At 45.0% G+C, this 7500-nt stretch overlaps 1 protein-coding gene across 1 annotated transcript in view; it reads left to right on the top strand.

The window, feature by feature from the left end:
- Positions 1 to 7500, top strand: part of LOC127630295 (limbic system-associated membrane protein-like) — a 321474-nt gene that overhangs the window by 156855 nt on the left and 157119 nt on the right. The gene's annotated exons all lie outside the window — the stretch shown is intronic.

The following is a 7500-nucleotide window of genomic DNA, read 5'->3' on the forward strand; positions in this document are numbered from 1 at the left end:
AGCAGAGTGGCGCGTATATGAAGAAGCCGTTCAGCGGGGAGTGTTTTAGGAATAATTATGCGTGGCTGCATTATTCAGCTCTAGGAAAGATCTGGAATATGAACTCCACATGGTCCCATTTTCTCAGCTCAAAAGATTTAGTTGAACTGGATTTTCTCGAGACTCTAATGCGCCAGAGTTGAGTGCATATTTGCATGCGTGTAATATAGTTAGCAGACCAATGCACAATCTTTTGAAACTTCTCCAGTATCACACACACACACACACACACTAACACACACTCTCACACACACTCTCACACACACACTCTCACACATACACACACACACACTCTCACACATACACACACACACTAACACACACTCTCACACATACACACACACACTAACACACACTCTCACACACACACACACACACACACTCTCACACATACACACACACACTAACACACACTCTCACACATACACACACACACTAACACACACTCTCACACACACACACACACACACACACTCTCACACATACACACACACACTAACACACACTCTCACACATACACACACACACTAACACACACTCTCACACACACACACACACACACACTCTCACACATACACACACACACTAACACACACTCTCACACATACACACACATACACACACTCTCACACATACACACACACACACACACACACACTTGATGTATAAAATGCTGTGTTCAGAGTCTCTCTGTGTGTCTGGAAGAGGTTTTGGGTGGATTTCACTGGTGCTTACACACATTACAGCTGAATCCAGCTCTGGCACACCGGAGGGGGTGTAATAGAGCGTTACACAGACATTTCTCAAGCATTCATCCATTCAGATTTCTTTCACCTTTTGTTTTTCTTTCATTTATTTATTTAACTCTACAGTGAGTGTTTATCAGATGCATTTAGCCCAAAAATCTTTTGTTCTGAATCTTTATTCTCAATCTGTGTTGTTCAGGACTCACATTGTGTCCTAGGCAAGACCAGACATAAGCCACTCAACACCCCACAAAACAAAAAAAAGATAAATGGTAGCATGTACCAATGTTTGCTACTAAATACGTTTTCAACACTTGTTGCATTTTAATATGTGATTTGGTTAACTTGGCCTGTACTGGCTTCTAGAATGTAAAAGAGGCCTTTTTTGTTTTTATTTTTTTAATCTCCCCAATGATTGCCCAATTCCCAATGTGCTCCAAGTCCTCATGGTGGCGTAGTGACTCGACTCAATCTGGGTGCTGGAGGATGAATCTCAGTTGCGTCTAAGACCGTCAATCCGCGCATCTTATCACGTGACCTGTTGAGCATGTTACCGTGGAGACGTAGCGCGTGTGGAGGCTTCACGCTATTCTCCGCAGCATCCTCGCACAACTCACCACACACCCCACCGAGAGCGAGAACCACATTATAGTGACCACGAGGAGGTTACCCCATGTGACTCTACCCTCCCTAGCAACCGGGCCAATTTGGTTGCTAAGGAGACATGACTGGAGTCACTCAACACGCCCTGGATTCAAACTCACGACTCCAGGTGTGATAGCGTCAATACTCGCTGAGATACCCAGACCCGAAAGAGACATTTTTAAAGGGCAGTTCTTATTCCATAAAAATGCTTTTTTCCAGAAAGCAGCTGAAGAAAGTGTTTATACTCTAGTTTATACTAGAGTCCCCGGCTGAGCGCTGCTATGTTAGTGTTTACCCTGTGGATGAGAGGGTCGCCTCCCTACGCCTATGGGTTGTGGGGGGGAAACTCTGACTGTTGTCTGTGCATATGCACCGAACAGCAGTTCAGAGTATTCTGCCTTCTTGGAGACCCTGAATGGAGTCCTGAATAGGTCTCCAGTAGGGGACTCCATAGTGATGCTGGGTGACCTCAACACGCACGTGGGTAATGACAGGGACACCTGGAGAGGTGTGATTGGGAGGAACGGCCTCCCAGATCTGAACCGGAGTAGATGTTTGTTGTTATACTTTTGTGCTAGTCATGGATTATCTATAACGAACACCATGTTCGAACATAAGGGTGCTCATAAGTGTACGTGGTACCAAAGCGCCGAAGGTCGATGATCGATTTTGTAATCCTGTCGTCCAATCTGAGGCCATATGTTTTGGACACTCGAGTGAAGAGAGGGGCGGAGCTGTCTACCGATCACCATCTGGTAGTGAGTTGGGTCAGGGGGTGGGGAAAGACTCTGGACAGACCTGGGAAGCCCAAGCGAGTAGTGCGGGTGAACTGAGAATGTTTGGAGGAGGCCCCTGTCTGTGAGATCTTCAACTCATACCTCTGGCAGAGCTTTTGAGGCATCCCTGCTGAGGTTGGGGACATTGAACCAGAGTGGGCAATGTTCAAAGCTTCCAATGCCGAAGCCAAGGTGGAGAGCTACGGCATCAAGGTCTTAGGTGCCTCAAGGGGTGGTAACCCTCGAACACCATGGTGGACACAGGTGGTCAGGGAAGCCATCCAAATGAAGGAAGAGGCCTTCCGTGATATGTTGTCCCGGAGGTCTCGGGAGGCAGTTGCAAGGTACCGAAAGACCCGAAGGGCTGCAGGATCTGCCGTGAGGGAGACAAAGCAGTGGGTGTGGGAGAAGTTTAGAGAAGCCATGGAGAAGGACTTTCGGTCCACACCAATGTGCTTCTGGAAAACCGTCCGCCACCTTAGGAGGGGGAAACGGGGAACCATCAAAGCTGTATACAGCAAAGATGGGAAGCTTTTGACCTCAAACGAGGAGGTTATTGGGTTGTGGAAGGAACACTTTGAAGAACTCCTAAATCCCAACACGCCCTGTATGCTAGAGGCAGAGCCGGAGGATGATGGGAGATCATATTCAATTTCCCTGGAGGAGGTCACTGAGGTAGTCAAACAACAGAGATTTGACCAGAAATTCTGAAAGCTTTGGATGTGGGGGGGGGGGGTGTCATGGATGACACGCCTCTTCAACATTGCATGGAAGTCTGGGACAGTGCCCAAGGAGTGGCAGAACGGGGTGGTAGTTCCCCTCTTCAAAAAGGGGGACCAGAGAGTGTGTGCCAACTACAGGGGTATCACACTTCATCCTCCCTGGTAAAGTTTACTCCAAGGTGCTGGAGAGAGTTCGGCCAATTGTCGAAAGAGCGGGTCCCCTGGGAGATACTGTGGGAGGTGCTGCAGGAGTACAGGGTGGGGGGGTTCCTTCTTAGGGTGATGCAATCCCTGTTTGTCCAAACCGAGAGCTGATATTCATGGACAGGATATTGAGGCGTAGTCGGGTGAGGAAAGGGGTGTGGTTCGGTGGGCTGGGGATCTCATCGCTGCTTTTTGCAGATAATGTGGTCTTCATGTCATCATCGGTCCGTGACCTTCAGCTCTCACTGGATCGTTTGGCAGTCAAGTGTGAAGCGGCTGGTATGAGGATTAGCACTTCTAAATCTGAGGCCATGGTTCTCAGCAGAAAACCGATGGAGTGCGTACTCCAGGTAGGGAAGGAGGTATTGCCCCAAGTGAAGGAGTTCAAGTACCTCGGGGTCTTGTTCACGAGTGAGGGGACAATGGAGCGGGAGGTTGGCCAGAGAATCGGGGCAGCAGGGGCGGTATTGCACTCGCTCTATCGTACTGTTGTCACGAAAAGAGAGCTGAGCCGTAAGGCAAAGCTCTTGATCTACCGGTCAATTTTCGTTCCTACCCTCACCTATGGTCATGAAGGCTGGGTCATGACCGAAAGAACTAGGTTGCGAGTACAAGCGGCTGAAATGGGGTTCCTCAGAAGGGTGGCGGGCTTCTCCCTTAGAGATAGGGTGAGGAGCTCAGTCATCCGTGAGGAGCTCGGAGTAGAGCCGCTGCTCCTTTGCGTCAAAGACGCCAGTTGAGGTGGTTTGGGCATCTTGTAAGGATGCCCGCTGGGCACCTCCTTAGGGAGGTGCTTCAGGCACCTCCAGCTGGGAGGAGGCCTCGGGGAAGACCTAGGACTAGGTGGAGAGATAACATCTCCACACTGGCCTGGGTACGCCTTGGGGTCCCCCAGTAAGAGCTGGTTAATGTGGCTCGGGATAGGGACGTTTGGGCCCCCCTGATGGAGCTGCTGCCCCCGTGACCTGACTTTGGATAAGCTGTTGAAGATGGATGGATGGATGTAAGATTAATGACCAATGTCTTTGAAGTTCATCCTGGATTATCTGCAGAAGTTCACATAGATGCAATTGTCCTTGTTAATTGGCTGATGAAGGGTTTTGTTGGCAATTAATTGGTAGTCTATATATTCCATTATAATAGTGTAGTCCATCAATAGATCATGCTCTAATAAAGCATATTTTGCCTTGGTGACTTGGTGACACATGTGCTCATGTGAATCAGTTAATCGTTTGTTTAAAGTGGTTCATTTGCACAGGAACTGTCCAAACAAACCAATTTTCTAAAAAGAATGTAACTTCCCAATGCTCTGGATGTTCTGCGATGTTCATGATAGAGATGTTCAGTGTTGATTTAACACATTCACTAAAGGAATTATGCAAGTCAATAAACAGACAAACATCTCCTAAAAAATGATTGTTGAACACAGTTTAGAGTTCATCATGAGTGATCTGGAGCATTTCACGGCACCAACGTGATCCACACACCTCAATGAACTCTGTGACATGATGAACATGTTCTCAAATACAACACACATATATGACCAATTATAACATTTCATCATCTGCAGTCTGTGGGCTGAAAAAGCTCGACATTGTTTCACCAGCCAAATAACATTTGTGCTTTAATGGCACAGCACTAAACAAACACATATCACTGGGGTAAGTTAGATTGCCGGTGGTGTGAGGATAACTGTAATATCTGACGTGGCACAACTGTTATTCACCCCTCAGTGAACTCAAATGCTTAACTCTTTCCCCGCCAGCGTTTTTAAAAAAAAGTTTCCAGCCACCGCCAGGGTTTTTGACGATTTTCGCTAAACTTTAATGGCCCGCAGAATATTTTCTTCCATGAATATATGAAGATGCTATATATCACAATAAAGATCTGAGCCTCTGCTTTTTTTATTGCGACTTGAACAGAGGTCGGTTTTGTCAAAAAACAACATTTCAGACAAAAAGCTGAGAAAAAGGCATGTTTATGTCTGATATTTTGAGCTTCTCATACTCCACTTCTTCATGTTTGAGACGATCGCAGTCTGTTTCTTTGATCAAAGAGTTGCGTACTCTTTCAAAACATGCGGAGGGGTCTTCCTTACCGTATAACACCTAAAACACGGAAACACGGAAAATTCTGTGTTTGGCGGGGAAGCGTTTTTTTCATAAAACACGGAAAATTCCGTGTTTGGCGGGGAAAGAGTTAAACATGAGTTATACACTCTTATTAACTGACCAGAATAAAATTGTTTGGCATTTGCAATGTTTGTGTACTTAAAAATAAGTTTTCAAACACACTCACTCACTCAGACACACACACACACACACACACACACATATACTCACACACACACACACACACTCAGACACACACACACACACACACACACACACACACACTCACATGTTGTGTTTCCATGTTTTATGGGGACTTTCCATAGACATAATGGTTTTTATACTGTACAAACTTTATATTCTATCCCCTAAACCTAACCCTACCCCTAAACCTAACCCTCACAGAAAACTTTCTGCATTTTTACATTTTCAAAAAACATAATTTAGTATGATTTATAAGCTGTTTTCCTCATGGGGACCGACAAAATGTCCCCACAAGGTCAAACATTTCGGGTTTTACTATCCTTATGGGGACATTTGGTCCCCACAAAGTGATAAATACACGCTCACACACACACACACACTACACACACACACACACACACACACACACACACACACACACACACACACACACACACACACACACACATATACTCACACACACACACACACACTCAGACACACACACACACACACACACATACACACACACACACACACACACACACACATACACATACATGTACATTCACACACACATAGACACACTCATATACACACACTGACTCACACACACACAGACACACACCCACACACTCTCTCTCACACTATCTCACACACATACACATACACACACACACACACACACACACATACACACACACACACACACTCACACATACACACATACATGTACATTCACACACACATACACACACTCATATACACACACTAACTCACACACACACAGACACACACCCACACACTCTCTCTCACACTATCTCACACACTTACACATACACACACACACACACACACATACATGCACATTCACATTAAAGTATTAGTTCACCCAGAAATGATCATTCAGTCATTGTTTACTCACCGCTGTGTTGTTGTAACTCTATATGACTTTCTGTCTTGTTCTGAACACAAAGGGAGACTCAGTGATGTCACAATGGCAGTTTATGGTGACACCTCTTCAAGCTTCAAAACAACACACAAGTATCATTCAGACGTCTAATTAATTATTCATGAGACTCATGATTGATATGAAATATAATGTGTTATTTAGTGTAAATGTTCACTGACCGTTGATCTCCTGTGTGTGTGTTCATGATAGGACACGAGAGCAACAGTTCACGCACCCCTCACGACATGGGGGCGTTCAATCGATAACACATTTTATTTCTCTAAAAGCAGCGATAGTGACAACAGAACACAACACAACACAACACACAGAACAGAACTTACTGAACATGTCTGAAGAGTTTGATGCATTTCTGTGCCCAGCCTTATTTTTTGTTTTTAGTTTTTGGACTGGTGCCAGTTCACAGAGGACAGAGTTACCCGCACGGTGGTAAACATAGAAAACAAGCGATCGATAGAATGTTCCGGCACTCGTCACCACTGGTTAGGACAAAAACTCTGATTAACATAGAAAATATCCCTTTTATCACGTGTCGTTTGCCGTCAGGTTAGGACACGGCGTGACTGCAGCTTGTAGCTCCTCTATGTTTCTGTTTGATATCAGAGTACTCTATTAAAACAATAAGGCTGGGCACAGAAATGCATCAATTCTTCAGATATGTTTAGTAAGTCAGTGAACCTTTTCACTAAATAATACATTATATTTCATAACAATCATGAGACTCATGAATAATTAATTAGACTGCTGAATTATAATTAAGCTTGAAGAGGTGTCACCATAAACTGCCATTGTATTACATCACTGAGCAAAACATTTATTCACCATTCCTCCCTTATGAGGTCATATAGAGTTACAACAACACATGGTGAGTAAACAATGACTGAATTATCATTTCTGGGTGAACTGTCCCTTTAATTAAATAGAGACAATAATTCACACAATATTGTGTGTGATCCTGTACCTGTAGTGGAAGGTAATTTAATCACAGTTTGAGACGTGTGTGTGTGTGTGTGTGTGTGTGTGTGTGTGTGTGTGTGTGTGTGTGTGTAGTGTGAGTGTGAGTGTGTGTGTGAGTGTGTGTGTGTGTGTGTGTGAGTACGGGTG

This window comes from Xyrauchen texanus, chromosome 36 (genome assembly GCF_025860055.1).
Source record: "Xyrauchen texanus isolate HMW12.3.18 chromosome 36, RBS_HiC_50CHRs, whole genome shotgun sequence".
Classification (NCBI taxonomy): domain Eukaryota; kingdom Metazoa; phylum Chordata; class Actinopteri; order Cypriniformes; family Catostomidae; genus Xyrauchen; species Xyrauchen texanus.